Below are 17890 nucleotides of genomic sequence, written 5' to 3'. Positions count from 1 at the left end.
CCTATTAATGCGAATATCGGAAAGTACACTCGCAGATATATGTACCGTCTTAGGCTTTTATCTACCAAGTCACAGCGCTAGCTGTAGTGGACTTTGTATCAATCTCACGTACTCCATTACAACATACTATCTGGACAAGGCCACCTTTTTCGCACTTCTTACCTTCAATATACACTCCTGGAAATGGAAAAAAGAACACATTGACACCGGTGTGTCAGACCCACCATACTTGCTCCGGACACTGCGAGAGGGCTGTACAAGCAATGATCACACGCACGGCACAGCGGACACACCAGAAACCGCGGTGTTGGCCGTCGAATGGCGCTAGCTGCGCAGCATTTGTGCACCGCCGCCGTGAGTGTCAGCCAGTTTGCCGTGGCATACGGAGCTCCATCGCAGTCTTTAACACTGGTAGCATGCCGCGACAGCGTGGACGTGAACTGTATGTACAGTTGACGGACTTTGAGCGAGTGCGTATATTGGGCATGCGGGAGGCCGGGTGGACGTACCGCAGAATTTCTCAACACGTGGGGCGTGAGGTCTCCACAGTACATCGATGTTGTCGCCAGTGGTCGGCGGAAGGTGCACGTGCCCGTCGACCTGGGACCGGACCGTAGCGACGCACGGATGCACGCCAAGACCGTAGGATCCTACGCAGTGCCGTAGGGGACCGCACCGCCACTTCCCAGCAAATTAGGGACACTGTTGCTCCTGGGGTATCGGCGAGGACCATTCGCAACCGTCTCCATGAAGCTGGGCTACGGTCCCGCACACCGTTAGGCCGTCTTCCGCTCACGCCCCAACATCGTGCAGCCCGCCTCCAGTGGTGTCGCCACAGGCGTGAATGGAGGGACGAATGGAGACGTGTCGTCTTCAGCGATGAGAGTCGCTTCTGCCTTGGTGCCAATGATGGTCGTGTGCGTGTTTGGCGCCGTGCAGGTGAGCGCCACAATCAGGACTGCATACGACCGAGGCACACAGGGCCAACACCCGGCATCATGGTGTGGGGAGCGATCTCCTACACTGGCCGTACACCTCTGGTGATCGTCGAGGGGACACTGAATAGTGCACGGTACATCCAAACCGTCATCGAACCCATCGTTCTACCATTCCTAGACCGGCAAGGGAACTTGCTGTTCCAACAGGACAATGGACGTCCGCATGTATCCCGTGCCACCCAACGTGCTCTAGAAGGTGTAAGTCAATTACCCTGGCCAGCAAGATCTCCGGATCTGTCCCCCATTGAGCATGTTTGGGACTGGATGAAGCGTCGTCTCACGCGGTCTGCACGTCCAGCACGAACGCTGGTCCAACTGAGGCGCCAGGTGGAAATGGCATGGCAAGCCGTTCCACAGGACTACATCCAGCATCTCTACGATCGTCTCCATGGGAGAATAGCGGCCTGCATTGCTGCGAAAGGTGGATATACACTGTACTAGTGCCGACATTGTGCATGCTCTGTTGCCTGTGTCTATGTGCCTGTGGTTCTGTCAGTGTGATCATGTGATGTATCTGACCCCAGGAATGTGTCAATAAAGTTTCCCCTTCCTGGGACAATGAATTCACGGTGTTCTTATTTCAATTTCCAGGAGTGTATTTTATGGAATCGGTGGGCCTCAGCTTGTAAGTATTTGAGAAAGTCATATGTTAACAGCCAAGAGCCGCTGCTAAATAATTATTTATCGACAGTTGGTTTCCAGCTTCAGTTCATCTTCAGGTATTCTGAAGTCAATTGTAAATCTTGCATGGTACTATCAAAATTGTGGCGTCAAATAACATGAAATCCTTCGTACATCATCCGTTTAACTTCTTCTACGAGTTATAGCTGGATTCCAACTTTTCGAGTGGTGTCACTCTGCATACTGTAGTCACACCAACGCACTGAAGACATGTACTGCTGCCTGGTCTACAGTTTTTTATGTTACACCAGAATTTCTTGTCGAGAGAACAGCGACAACACTGTTTGTGCTTCGGAGGATTGTCTTCTTTCATGTAACTAATTTCCAAGTTCTCTCCACCTTGAATCATATGAAATTACGATGAAATCCAAACCTTTAGCTGCATACAGGCGTTGATAAATATCTACGGGGACAGTTGAAAATGTGTGCCCCTACCGGATTTCGAACCCGGCATCTCCTGCTTACATGGCAGGCGCTCTATCCGACTGAGCCACCGAGGACACAGAGGATATTGCGACTGCAGGGACTTGTCTCTGGCGCGCTCCCCGTGAGACCCACATTTCCAACTTGCTGTCCACACACCACATTTGTAGCGCCCCTACCCACTATACTCATTACTCGCGGCAGTCAATCTACCGATTCCCCTAAGACTTCGGGCAATGTGAGTGCATCCGCGCTGAAGATCATTGGCTTGTAAGCCTTACCTATATGAAGATGGTTTCTTTTCTTTCGGACATGAGTGCGGCACGCACGAACTTCGAACGTGGTCAGGTGATTGGGTGTCACTTGTGTCATACGCGAGATTTCCACTTTTTTCGATGTGTTAGTGAAGTGGAACTTGAAGGGTCACGTACAGCACAAAAGCCTACAGGCCGGCCTCGTCCGCTGACTGACAGAGAAGACAGTCGAAGAGCGTCGTAGTGTGTGATAGGCAGGCACTATATCTAGACCATCGCACAGGAATTCCAAACTGCATCAGGATCCACTGCAAGTACTATGACAGGCAGGAGATAAGAAAACTTGGATTTCATGGTCGAGCGGCTGCTCATAAGCCGCACGTTACGCCGGTAAATGCAAAACGACGCCTCGCTTAGTCCAAGGAGCGTAAACATTGGACAATTGAACTGCGGAAAAACGTTGTGTGGAGTGACGAATCACGGTACACAATGTGGCGATACGACGGCCGGGTGTGGGTATGGTGAACGTTGGGTGAACGTCATCTACCAGCGTGTGTAGTGCCAACAGTAAAATTCGGAGGCAGTGGTGTTATTGTGTGGTCGTGTTTTACATGGAGGGATCTTGCACCCCTTGTTGTTTAGCTTGGCACTATCACAGCACAGGCCTGCATTGATGTTTTAAGCACCTTCTTGCTTCCCACTGTTGAAGAGCAATGCAGAGATGACGATTGCATCTTTCAACACGATCGAGCACCTGTTCATAATGCACGGCCTGTGGCGGAGTGGTTGCACGACAATAACGTACTTTTAATGGAATGTCCTGCACAGAGTCCTGACCTGAATCCCATAGAACACCTTTGGCATGTTTTGGAACGCCGACTTCGTGCCGGGCTTCACCGACCGACATCGATATCTCTTCTCGGTGCAGCACTCGGTGAAGAATGGGCTGTCATTCCACAAGAAATTTTTCAGCACCTAGTTGAACGTATGCCTGCGAGAGTGGAAGCTGTCATCAAGGCTAAGGGTGGGCTAACACCTTATTGAATTTCAGCATTATCGATGGAGGGCGTCACGAACTTGCAAGTCGTTTTCAGCTAGGTCTCCGGATACTTTTGATCTCATAGTGTACCCGCCACACGAGCGCCATCAATTTGCCCAAGTTCGCAGTCAATTAGCTCCCACATAATGCACTCGCAACTAGACAGAACACTGTTCTGACCCAGCTGACACTTGTGACGTATTGAGGGCATTTCACAGGTGCCGTTTGCGGCCAAATACAACAGTGCAATTTGCAGGCTGGCCAGCAACTGCATTTCTCACAGTGTTGCCAAACTCTGTAAATGAAACGAGATATTCGTGACACATTTATTGGGCAAAGATAATTGTTCTCACTATTTACATTATCCCAGTACCTCACATCATATGTTTAGATGTTCTATGATTATTATTTCTTAATTTAGCTGTATTTAATTGAAATAATATTTTGTGTATAACGGTGTGCTTATTTTAGTTGTAACACAGAGAGGAGGGCATGTGGTCATGTTATTTGATACATATTGTTAGGAGTTAAACGAAGACGCAGCGCTGAGCAGGAAATGAACTAGTACGTCTTAATTTATAATAATTAATAATAGAAATCGAATAATCATATGAAACAGAACATTGTCGTATAACAACGTATAGTTACAAATAAGATAATGTTATTTGCCCTATTAGCATCGTCGACTATTTTTAGCACTGATGCAGCTAAAGCATAAGAAACAGGTCTGCAATGAAGGAAAGATCTACTGTTTCTTGTGTGTTTTTTTGTTTTTCATTGTACTGTCTTTCCAAATGTAATTTACGTTTACTGACAGGAGCTGCCGAGATGTTGATTGATTTCCCGAGAACCATTTAAAATTTGTGTAATTCGTTTCGCCTGTTTTATGAACGTCTTCCAATTAATGACTAAGAACTGACCAAATTTTTGTAGCAATTTTAAGAAAAGGTGAACGAAACAGCTAACATTTACACTGTCACTTTTCAAAGTAACGCGTAAACTCTATAAACGTTGCACGTTTACCACGAACTCCCTAGGAACGTTAGCTGCCGCCTTTTTTTATAGCCGCAGGGTGGTGCCATTTTCAGATAAAGCTTTTACGGCTGTCGTGGAGTATTTTACATTTGTTTGCGTCGTGTTGCAGCTGAAACGGTACGATGCGGTTTTGCACGTTACCCGATATCGCGCATATCTGTGCTCGTGGCTCGTTTCTGCACAATATCCGCCGCCTCCCATTTTTTCTGGATTCCCTTTTCCGCTGTGATTCTATTACGGCGCGTCTGTAGATCTGAGGTTACAAAGGACGTGACATTAAGTAGCGTCTCTTTCCACAATAATAATCGTGATAACTCTGCGGACACAATGAAACGTCCATACCTACTTTCGCTTGAAAAAGGAAATATGCGGGGCGACTGTCTGACTTAGAGTACGGGAGAAATATCAGTTCGCACTTTCTGAGCTATTTAATTTAAACCTCATGCGCCTTGTAATATATGCGTTCTTCCTTCACTATGAAAAACTAACAGCTGAGTCCATTATATCCCACAATAACGGATATTTTACACATAAAAATACAGAGAACAAGCAGTGAAAATAAATTTTGTACTTACGTGGCCAGTTTTGAAGTAAACGTTGATTCATTGCAGCTTATTATGAAACCGATTCCTCAAGTTTTCTCGGGTTCAGTGGAGACTTACATATACTTTTCATTGGTTCGATATTTTAAGAAATAAACGAACGAATCCAACATTTTAATTTCTCATGAAACACTACATTAATTTTAACTTATATAGTACATTTCTTCCAGCCATAACTCCTCGTCCAACAAATTTACATCAGATGTAAACGCAAAATTTAAAATAAATAGACTGTTGTAAAAATACGTGCGCGCTTGTGAAGGATGGAATAATAAAAACAGAGACAGAAAATTACAGACGCAAACTGAGTGCTTCGACGTGGGGACCCTTACATAGCTGATTGAGATTTAAAATATTTGTATGCTCATTACAACAATTCAGAGTTACAAAAACTAACTGTATAAAATTAATTAACTTTTTAGAACGTTTCAAATCTGCAATGTGAAAAAAAATATTGCATGATTAATTTGAATGTGACAGAATCTCACACACAAACATTATTTACACAAACATTACTTACACGAACATTACTTCGAAAAGCAAAAAAGTAACAAAATGGCGACGAGTTATCAGTGGAACCCAATGCCTGGCGGCTACGGGACTTTTCTTTTTTGTTGGCACCTTAATTCTCTCTCGTCTTTTCTTTGGAGAGGCATGTACTTGCTCTAACAGCCTCTTTTGCGAATCACTGTTTTTAGGTGGGCACTGCAGAAATTTTCTTTGCTTTTGTACTTCTTTTTCTTGCTTGCCTTGTCTGTTTCTCTCATTTGTCTCTTCCAACATGCCCACACCGCCCATCACGCCCCCTGCTCAGGCGCCACAGCCGCAAGCGTTAGTTACAACACAGCTAATGTAGAGGTTTCAGTTCCAGACGCAGCAAATATCTACGTTGCTCAAGACGGTGCAGCAGCTACTGGCCAGCGCTGCATGCCCGATGGAACAAGCACCACTTACAGCAACACTTGCTGCTTTACCGCCTTTTAGACAGTTCCACGAACAAGAAGAGGAATGGCTCGATTGGTTGCTACAATTCGAAGCACACACACTTGCTCACAACGTACCAGGTACTGTGACACTTCCGTATCTGTTATCCACGGTAAGATGTGCAGGGTTCTGATTAGCTCTGAAGTTGTTTCGTAACGCCACAACGAGTGAACTTGCTTATGAACAGGTGGTAGTTACTAACGAACTTTTACGACCAACAAATGAATGTGGTAGCAGCTAGGTATCAATTCTTTAACTGCAAAAAACAGTCGGAAAAAACTTATCGCGAGTGGGTAACGGATTTTCAGGGTATGACAAGGAAATGCAAATTCAAGTGTGCTCAAAAATGGTTCAAATGGCTCTGAGCACTGTGGGACTTAACTTCTGAGCTTATCAGTCCCCTAGAACTTAGAACTACTTAAACCTAACTAACCTAAGGACGTCACACACATCCATGCCCAAGGCAGGATTCGAACCTGCGACCGTAGCGGTCGCACGTTTCCAGACTGTAGCGCCTAGAACCGCTCGGCCACACTGGCCGGCTTAAGTGTGCTCGTGGTGCTTTATATTCGGATGTTATGTTGCGTGATGCAATCGTGAACAGTGTACCTGATGGCAAACTCAGGGAACAGGTTTTGCAACGGTCCGATAGATCATTTCAGCAGGTAGTGCAAATACTAGATCAGTACGATTCCAGTGCCGGCCGGAGTGGCCGTGCGGTTCTAGGCGCTACAGTCTGGAACCGAGCGACCGCTACGGTCGCAGGTTCGAATCCTGCCTCGGGCATGGATGTGTGTGATGTCCTTAGGTTAGTTATGTTTAAGTAGTTCTAAGTTCTAGGGGACTGATGACCTCAGATGTTAAGTCCCGTAGTGCTCAGAGCCATTTGAACCATTTTTTTTTACGATTCCAGTGACTTGTCTGCTCATACATTTGAGCAGCCAACTGTTTGTCTGGTTGAGTCCCTTGTTTCCGATCGGTCTATTCAGCGGCAGTTTGCGCTTCTCACGCCGAGTAAACTATGCTCCACGCCACGTAAGCAGTTCGCTAAAAAGGCGGCTACACAGGTAAACAGAATTAAGTCTTGCCCTCGGTGTTATTCGCCACACAAACGCCAAGATAGCCCCTCCCGACAAGCTCAGAGTTAAGATTGTGGTAAGAAAGAATTCCTGGAACTCTTTTCTGAAGGTTTAGGCAAGGATAACAATTTTGTTGCACATATTACTGTAAAAGTGCTCAGCCGAAATTTTGCTGGGCCAGAACTGTACCCATTGCATTATGGATCAAAGTCGCTGCCGAACTTGAAGAATTGCAAGATAGCGGAATTATTGTGCCCACATCAGCTAGTCAACGGGCAAGTCCACTGGTTCGCACCCCAAACATCCAGGTCGCGTTCGCCTTTTGGTTATTTTAAGTCCACAGTCAACCCACCAACTGTGATTGATATTTATCCATTGCCATGTCCAGGGGATCGCATGGACAAATTAGGCGCTGGACGCTACTTTTAAAAAATTGATTAGCGCGACGCGTATCTCCAAATACCGCTCGATGAAGAACCTCAAAAAGTGTGTGTAGTGAATACTCGTTTTGGCTTGTTTAAATGTTTGCGTTTGCCTTTTGACAGTGCTTCCGCACCGGCCATTTTCGATCGATATTTGGAGCAGTTGACTGCTCAAGTACCAAACTGTTTAAACTATTTGGATGATATTGTCGTAGCAGGTCGTACACCTGAAGATCATTTTGCAAATTTGCGTGCTTTGTTTCGTGTGTTATCTAATGCAGGACTAAAGTGTAGACTGGGCAAGTGTGATGTTTTAAATCTGAGTTGCAGTATCTTGGTCATGTCATAAACAGTCAAGATGTACATCCTCTTCAGTCGCATTTGTTACCCATACACGATTTGCCAGTTTCTCGTAATGTCACAGAATTGCAGTCAGTTTTAGGGACAGATGAGTGCCAAGTAGCTTTTTAAAAACTTAAAGATGCATTGCTGAATGACTGATGCTTAGTTCACTTTGATCCTGACAAACCAATCGTATTGCAAGTTGGCACTTCCTCTTACGGAATCAGTGCAGTGCTTTCGCACAGAATTGGTGATAACGACAGACCTATTGCTTACGCATCAAAAGTGTTGTCCAAAGCTCAGTGTAACTATTCACAAATTGGGAAAGCGGCTTTGGCTATTGTGTATGGTGTCACCAAATTATTTGTATGGCAGAAAATTCTTTTTAGTAACGGATCGCAAGCCTTTGCAGTTCTTGTCTCATCCGACGAAACCGGTTCCTGTACGAACTGCCCAGAAATTGCGAAGATGGGCTTTGTTGTTGTCTCAATACCAGTACGGGATTGTGTATCGTCCGACGGCTCAACATGGTGATACGGACCCACTTTCACGTCTTCTAAGTGGCCCTGACACAGACTTCGTCGCTTCTGCTCGAACTTGTTGTCACATCGACGCTCAGGATTCTGAATTGCACCATCCACGGGAGCTGATTCAAATTTGAACATTTTGTAACATACATTGCACATCTTGGCCTCACTCATTGAACTGCATAAAAAACTCTGTAGTGCGCCGATACTTTGTCCGTCGGCATTGCTTCGCTGTACAAAAAGGTGTGTTTCTTTTTCAAAATGACAGTGGACAGTCACGTATGTTAATCCCTAATGCTTTGCAAAAAGAAGTGTTACAGTTACTTCACCAAGGACACTGGGGATTTTTCGTAGGAAACAGATAGCGCGTCGACTCTCTACTTAGCAGGGTATGGATACACAAATTGAACAGATGACGTCACAGTATCACGCATATGCATAAAATCAGTCCGCTCCGCCACAAAAATTCCCCGCTTGGCCTAAGTCACAGTCGCCATGGCAACGTGTGCACACAGACTTTGCGGGACCTTTTCGGAACTCTCGCTCGTTGATTGTGGTTGAGTCATACAGCAAGATTCCTTTTGCTGTACCAATGAGCTCGACAACGTCAAGTAGCATAATTCAGGTGTTGTCCTCTATTTTTTGCCTCGAAGGTTTACCTGAAGTCATAGTGTCAGACAATGGCCCTCAGTTCACGTCAAATGAATTTGAAACATTTTGTGAACGCAATGGCATACAGCATCTCACTAGGGTACCGTTCCATCCACAGTCAAACGGCGAAGTGGAACGTTTTGTCAGAACCTTCAAACAGCAGATAGCCAAATTTCGCTCCGCACACGCTGGGGGTCAAGCACTGCAACTGTTTCTCGCCTCCTATCGTTCGCACCCACGAGATGGACCATCGCTTGCGGAATTGCTTCACGGCCGCCGCCATCAGACACTGCTCCGCCTGCTCCACCCTCCTTCCGAAGGAAGGCCGCAAGTATCGCTTTGCGCCGCACGATATTGTATTTTATAGGGTTTTTAGCTGCAGGAGACGGTGGACGCGAGGCGAGATCGTCCGCCGACTTGCGTTTGCATGTATCTTATTTCAGGTCCAGATGGCCTGCAGCGCCGACATCAAAATCAACTTCGTCTCTGTCATGGGCACGATGATGTTTCAGTATCTCTTCCCACAGATTCCGGGATCCCGAGGACAGTGTGGTCAGAGCAGCCGCCAGAGCGTGTCATCACGACACCGCGGGACGACTCATGGAGACGGAGCCTTCGCCGCCTCCGCCTCCTCTCGTCCTACCGATGGAGCTAGAGCCGCCCCCATGGCATCAGAAGGTGGTCGCGTACATTTCTGGTCGTTTTTCCGGGGGACGTTTAGACCAGAGTGAAGGCCGGATGGCGGGGTACGACGTCCCCAGCCACAGCTTCCGGTCCAGCACTGCGCCCAGACTCCTGCCTTCCCCGCCGTTGTCGCACTGCCTACACGACGACGGTCCGTCGCTTTGGGAGGCGGGGGAGGGGATGACTGTTCCAGCGTAACGACAACCCCCGGCACGAAGATCAAGAGAGATACGGCAGAGAGGGCTGTGAGACGACGCCAGCCAATAGCGCGCTGACTAGGACGTCACCACGACGGGAGCGGCATCTACACGAAGAGAATAAAAGTGACATGGCGCCTAGCCGCGACCGGACTAGTAGACCGGCACTAGAAGAGCCGCAGTGATATTAATGATAGCAAGTGGCCGATGAACACGAATGATTAGCTTGCATGGAAATTGTATATATCAAAAGGCATTGATTACTTGCATGTCGCCAATTGCTTGCGACCCAAAGTTAAGTATTATCAATCTACTTTATTGTAATAAAAACCATAATGTGATTTGCTTGAACTGTTGTTTAGCTATCCGAGAAAGCTGCATTCTCGGCACCCTATTTCTACACGAGTGGGCAGGATACCACAGCGTAAATTCCTTAGACAGTAATAAAAGTTCTCCCAATGCATTGCACATTTTTCCTGGGAGGAGGCATAAAGATGGACGTATTCCCTTCCTCTATCTGCAGCAGATCACAGAGACCACCCCATTTCAGAGTTGTTTTCGCCCCTATTGACGGTTGGAAGCCCCACGAGTCTCAAACTGTCCACTTTTTTGATAGATGCCACGCACTTCTCAATCATGGCGCTTATGAGTAGTGTGCTAGTGCAGAAAAGCAACACGGTATTCTGATGTGCCGGTATCCACCAATGCGCTACAGGTGGCAATACCTGACCAAGCGTGGGTGTTGCTTTAACTTCAGTGTTGGTAGGATCCATTCAAGTATCCAATAAAATCCTAATTGCGTTGAATATCAACAGTATTATGACTCAATTCCAGATTAGCTTGCTTTGAATATCAACAGTATTATGACTCAATTTCAGATTAGCATGGAGGCAGTAATTTCGTTGATTAAACAGGAAACCTATAGCATTTGGGCTTCCCCTGTCTGTAGCTGCACCAGTGGCAGGTTATTTCGTTTATATTACCTTCGAGAGAGAAAGTTACTGTATGGACAAAAAACAATAACGTGGCAAGGCAAAGCACCTTGTCGGTCGTAAGTTCGCCGTCGGCTGTAAACATTTTTGTTTAGATGTATTCACCAAATTTGGTTTCCAAGTATTGGATGAAATTAACTCATATCGTGCTTGGTACCATTTCAGGATTTAGAAACGTTATTAGAGAATTAGGAGCAGTTATTGCAATTCATTACAATTCGCTAGTTTTTATTTTTCCCTGCTGCCAACCATCCAAGCCATATTATTATTTTTTAGCATCACATATTCTCTTAAGCTTCTATTGCAACAGCTCCATCAGAGAAAGAAATGACAACTGCAAAGTCTAAAACTGCAACAGGTGTATTGTTTGTTTGAAAGATTGTAGTTATTTAAGACTCTCATGGGAAACATGTTGTTGAATAAGCAAAAGCCGAGCGGGGTAGTCGCGCGGTCCAAAGCGCCTTGTCACGGTCCGTAAGGCTCCCTCCGTCGGAGGTTTCAGTCCTCTCTCGGGCATGGGTGTGTGTGTTGTCCTTAGCGTAAGTTAGTTTAGACGAAATAGTACGTAAATTTAATAAGCAAAATAAATTGTTACCATATATTATTGTTCTCATTTATAAAAAGACCATATCTTGGATCCCGAGTCCAGTCACATCGACGTATATCTTGAATCCCAAGTCCAGTCACGAAGATGAACATGCTACAAGTTGAATCCAGTCAGTATAAAAGGAGGAATACACCAGAAGGCTGATATGCGTAGGGTGTACCTGAGGACTACAGGAAGTGCTCGACATTACTACTCATGTTGCTGAAAAAGTGAAGTTTGCAGAGAAAAAATTTGGCTCAGCTCGCAAAATAACTACCTGGGATATCGCCTACCATGCAGCATGTATTGGTCCATGGGAGCAGGACACGTGTGGTCATAGACTGTTCGATTGATGAATCAAAGACGTTTCTAAATGCTGTCGTATGTGCTACATTAATGTAAAAGACGTTGTTTATGGATGAAATTCCACGAAAAAATATTTTTTTAAAAAAATGTGTACATAATACACAAACCAAAACAATTTGTCACCATATATCCTCGTTCCTATTTAAAGAAAAACCCTTATCTCCACAAGCAGGGGAGCTTATTTGAACCGGTCGGTTGAGGAGTGGTGTGGTCAGCAAGCTGAAACTAGCTGATCGAGGAGGATTGTAGAAAAACATTGATGCGCAGAGAGAGGATGAACCGGGAAAGTTACAATAATAATAAATTTTTAAATCATTTTTATCGCCCAACTTAATAGTAACTTTACAATAGCTGAAGCACACATACAGAAGTTCGAATAACTATTTTCTTTTTCATACACCGACTATCAACTCCTCTTTCTTTTCTTTGCCCCTCTCCTCTCTCTCTCTGTCCATCTCCTCATCTTATCTTTCTTCTGAAGATTTCCTCCTCTCCTCTCTCTCTGTCCATATCCTCCTACTCCCATCTCTCTGTCTATCTCTTCCTACCCCATTTCTCTGTCCATCTCCTCTTCTTTCTTTCTCTGCCCATCTTCTCCTCTCCCCTATCTCTGATCATCTCCTCCTCTTCCCTTTCCGTCCATTTCACCGTGCCCCTCTCTCAGTACATCTCCTCCCTCTTCTCTCTCCGCCGTCCGCGGTGGTCTCGCGGTTCTAGGCGCTTCAGTCTGGAACCGCGCAACTGCTACGGTCGCAGGTTCGAATCCTGCTTCGGGCATGGATGTGCGTGATGTCCTTAGGTTAGTTACGTTTAAGTAGTTCTACGTTCTAGGGGACTGATGACCTCAGAAGTTAAGCCGGCAAACATGTTACAATATACCGGTGCGTAAGAAAGGGTCACGTAGTGACCCAGATAATTGTAGGGGATTGGCAGCCTTCCCTTTCTTTGGAATATTGTACTCGAAAGTACTGATAGATCCTTTAGAGAAAAAAAAATGGTTCAAATGGCTCTGAGCACTATGGGACTCAATATCTAAGGTCATCAGTCCCCTAGAACTTAGAACTGCTTAAACCTAACTAACCTAAGGGCACTACACACACCCATGCCCGTGGCAGGATTCGAACCTGCGACCGTAGCGGTCGCTCCGTTCCAGACTGAAGCGCCTAGAACCGCTCGGCCACACCGGCCGGCCTTTAGAGAAAGAAACGACACACAAGCAGCAAGAAGAGCAAGCAGGATTCAATGAAGGAGGATCGTTAACGGACAAAATCTTCACAATGAAACTAATAAGTGAAAAACGCACAAAGGATGGACTGGAGACACATATCTAGAGAAAGTATATGATGTACTCACTATCAATCTGTGGGAAAAGTTGAAGGAGATAGAGTTAGATCAAGGATTGATAAATGCCATTATGAAATTATACGAAAATAACGCAGTGACAGTAAGCAATGGGAATAGTTGGGCAGAAGAATTCGAGCTGAATAAAGGCCTGCGGTAGGGACGTGGGCTGTCACAGAACTCCTTTAAGCTGTATCCAGTAGCAATAGTGCAGCCTTGGCATAGAAAGTGCCAAGTAATGTGAGTGACAGTAGAGGATAGCAAGATATTTTGCCTGTATTTTGCAGATGGCCAGATTGTACAGAAGAAGATGAAGATGATCTGAGCTATATGATAAGAAAGCTTTGAGAGGAATATAATAAAGTTGCTCTGAAGATGAACTTGAAAAAAAAAAATGTGAGTACTGGCTATTGGAACGGTAAAAGCAAATAATTTAGAGGTAGATGGAAAAGTAGTTGTGGCTGTGGAAAAGATAAGATATCTTGGGGTATTACTCGATAAGCAGGGCACAAGCAATGGTGAAATCACTAGTAGGATTAATAAAGGACGAGGTGTAACAAGGGCAATGAACTCTATTCTGTGAAACAAAAAATATAAGAAGAAGAACGAAGAAGAGAATGATAAGACTATAGTCAAGAGTGCAGTTCTGTACGGTGCAGAAGCCTGGAATGGTAGCAAAAGAAATAAGAATAAACTGCTTGCCACTTAGATGGATTACTTAAGACGAAGCTCAAGCTGTAGTAGAATTGATAGGATAAGAAAAGGCGCAATCTGACAAAGGATGAAAATTGATAGGGGTATCTGTGGCGACATCCAACCAAAAATAGCCGATGTGGTTTGGCTATGTTAATAGGATGAATGAGGACAGGATATCAAATAGGAAGAAAAGGGGTCGCCTACGACGCATCTACATCTACATCCGTACTCCGCAATCCACCTGACGGTGTGTGGCGGAGCAGGTAATGGGAGCAAGGAATATAAACGTTGAGGAAAATCACGACATTAGAGGATGGCAGCAGGGGGTGAAGAAGAGGCGCCAGCCGACTATACACCACGAAGATGACGTGCTACAGACGCGAAATTTAACCGACAGGAAGAAGATGCAGTGATATGCAAATGATAAGGTTTTCAGAGCATTCACACAAGGTTGGCGCCGGAGGCGACACCTACAACGTGCTGGCATGAGGAAAGTTTCCAACCGATTTCTCATACACAAACAGCAGTTAACCGGCGTTGCCTAGTGAAACGTTTTTGTGATGCCTCGCGTAACGATGAGAAATGTTTACGATCACATTTCCGACTTTGATAAAGGTCGGATTGTAGTCTATCGCGATTGCGGATTGTCGTATCACGACATTGCTGCTCACGTTGGTTGAGATCCAATGACTGTTAGCAAATATGGAATCGGTGGGTTCTGGAGAGTAATACGGAACGCCGTGCTGGATCCCAACGGCCTCGTACCACTAGCAGTCTACATGACAGGCATCTAATCCACATGGCTGTAACGGATCGTGCAGCCTCGTCTCGATCACCCGGCGTGATGGTATGGGGTGCCATTGGTTACACGTCTCCGTCACCTCTATTTCGCAATGACGGCAGTTTGAACAGTGGACGTTACATTTCAGGTGTGTTACGACCCGTGGCTCTACCCTTCATTCGATTCCTGCGAAACCCTACATTTCAGCAGGCTACTGCACGATCGCATGTTGCAGGTCCTGTCTGAGCCTTTCTGGATACAGAAAATGTTCGACTGCTGCCCTTTCCAATACATTCTCCAGATCCCTCACCAATTGTAAACGTCTGGTTAATGGTAGCCGAGGAACTGGCTCGTCACAATACGCGAGTCACTACTCTTGATGAACTTTGGTATCGTGTTGAAGCTGCATGGGCAGCTGTACCTGTACACGCCATCCCAGCTCTGTTTGACTGAATGGCCAGGTGTATCAAGGCCGTTGTTACGGCCAGAGGTGATTGTTCTGGGTACTGATTTCTCAGGATCCATGCACCCAAATTGCGTGAAAATGTAATCACGTGTCAGTTCTGGTACAATATATATGTCCAATGAATACACGTTTATCATCTGCATTTCTTCTTGGTGTAGCAATTTTAATGCGCAGTAGGGTAATTCGCAATAAGAAGAAGAAGAAAAAGAAGAGGAAGGATGTTACTTGCCCGTGACACATCATGCGTAAGTTACTCTCCGCCTTATGCTTTTCACATTACTATGAGTTACGACGACTTCAGAGAGAAATTTTATCCAGGAGTATTGATCTTTCTCGCTCTACTGTATCTTAAGAGAGACGAATCTGTAAACTGTTGAAATATTTACAGAAGTAATAATGTACATGTAGCAGTACACAGTCATAATAAACTTCAAATACATTCATTAGTCGTAACGACTATGTGTAAGATCATTACAGCGCAACTAAGACCAATCACGAAACGTAATTTTGTTATGTTTATGTGACAATGCGTCATTATTGCTGAGGATGGAAGCGACAGTGGTTCCCAGTCATTACTGGTGGCAGCCTATTGTACGAGGGCTGTTAAAAATTGCGGAACATTCGTAATTTCACGCCAATGGTGTGTTGAAGCGAAATGCAGTTGGCCTCCCTGCACACGCCTGTGCTTAATGTGTAACTGCCGGAAGTTTCTTTGTTATATGTCTGTTAGTTATTGTTCAGTGCTGTATTGAGTAGAACGTTATGTCGCACAGTTTGCGAATTTACAGACGGCTGAGTTAGAGAAGCAAAATATCTGCCTTAAATTTTGTGTGAAACTTAAGAAAACCTTCCCAAAAATGGTTCAAACGGCTCTGAGCACTATGAGACTTAACTTCTAAGGTCATTAGTCTCCTAGAACTTAGAACTACTTAAACCTAACTAACCTAAGGACATCACACACATCCATCCCCGAGGCAGGATTCGAACCTGTGACCGTAGCGGTCGCACGGCTGCAGAAAACCTTGACAGAGGCACACCAAATGGTGCACGAAGCCTACGGTGATGAGTACTTAGGCCATAATCGGTTTTACGAATGGTTCACAAGGTTTAAAAATTTCCGGACGGAAGTTAAAGATGACCCACGGTCAGGACGCCCTTCGACATCTACCGACGACGTCGACTAAATTGTGCGTGAAACTTCCTGGCAGATTAAAACTGTGTGGCGGACCGAGACTCGAACTCGGGACCTTTGCCTTACGCGGGCAAGTGCTCTACCAACTGAGCTACCCAAGCACGACTCACGCCCCGTCCTCGCAGCTTTACTCCTGCCAGTATCTCGTCTCCTACCTTAATCTGCCAGTAAGTTTCGTATCAGCGCACATTCCGCAGCAGTGTGAAAATCTCATTCTGTAAATTGTGCGTGTCAATCAAAGACTGACTGTCCGAAAGATTGCAGAAGAATGTAATATTTCAGTTGCATTATGTCATGAAATCCTGACACAGCATCTTGGAATGCAACGTGCTGCCACCAAGTTCGTCCCACTACTCATGAGTCAAGACCAGAAAGACTTTCGCCGCATAATCTCTGAATAGCTTTTGGAGCGCGAAAATGAGAACGTGATGTTCCTCAAGAGAGTCACAACTGTGATGAGACCTGGGTCTAATGTTGTGAGACCAAGGTTCAGTCTTCACAATGGATCCTCGTCAGGTCAGGTCAAATGTCGAAGCCATGCCGATTGTTTTCTTTGACTTTGAAGGATTGGTTCATCATGAATTCGTGGCACAGGCACAAGCCGTTAATCGATGGTACCTATCACGACGTGTTGCGAAGCCTGGAGGGTTTGTGAGAATGAGACTGCCTGAAATGTGGCGAGACAATTCATGGCTACAGCATCACGATAACGCACGCGCACACTCACTCCTGTTGGTGCGTGACTAGTGCGCAAGAAACGAAATCACTGTGCTGCTTCATCCTCCGTACTCTACAGACCTGCCCCCCCCCCCCCCCCCCCTCCGGCGTTGAAAACCTCGTCGAAAGAACGAAGAGTTGCAACGATAGACGAGATAAAAGAAAATTCGCAGACGTCGCTTGGCGCGGTCCAGCAAGAGGGGTACCAAGACTGCTTCCGGAAGTGGAAACGGTGTTGGGAGCGGTGTATCTATTGCGGAGGAGAGTATACCATGCACAATAAGTAAAAGTTGAGCGTGGAAAAATTTTGTGTACACAGTTCCGGAATTTTTTGAATAGACCTCGTACTTAACCGTTGCACGTTAGCAACAGCACTGCCAGCTGTCAACGATCTTCTCTGGCCGTTTATGATGACTATCCCGAAATAAATTTTTGTGTAAAAGCAACATAAAAGATGTATCAAGTATATGTCATTTAAGTAACAGGAGGACACTAACCAGCATGACAGCCTTTCTTGTAACTTTCTTCGTAGCGATGATATGAACATAAGTACTTTTTTTTAGATAGCTTCCTATATTTACATTCCAACAGGTGGACGAATTAAATTACCTGTGGCAGCTGCAGTGTGTGCTAGCACAGGAAGAGTCAAAATCAGTTTTCTGTTACGTTTTTAATAACGTCATATTTACGTGAGTGTTACACTGATTCATTTTTGAGTAGGTCTTGAGGACAGGATGTGGGTTGCCGAATAAAAAAATATAGGGTGATATTTAAGAAAGGCGTACTGCTGTTCTTTCTTGACGCATACATACACAAGAAAGGGAATCATCCTTGT

The sequence above is a fragment of the Schistocerca gregaria genome, chromosome 2 (assembly GCF_023897955.1).
Source record: "Schistocerca gregaria isolate iqSchGreg1 chromosome 2, iqSchGreg1.2, whole genome shotgun sequence".
NCBI lineage: Eukaryota > Metazoa > Arthropoda > Insecta > Orthoptera > Acrididae > Schistocerca > Schistocerca gregaria.
This window is presented reverse-complemented; position numbering follows the sequence as displayed.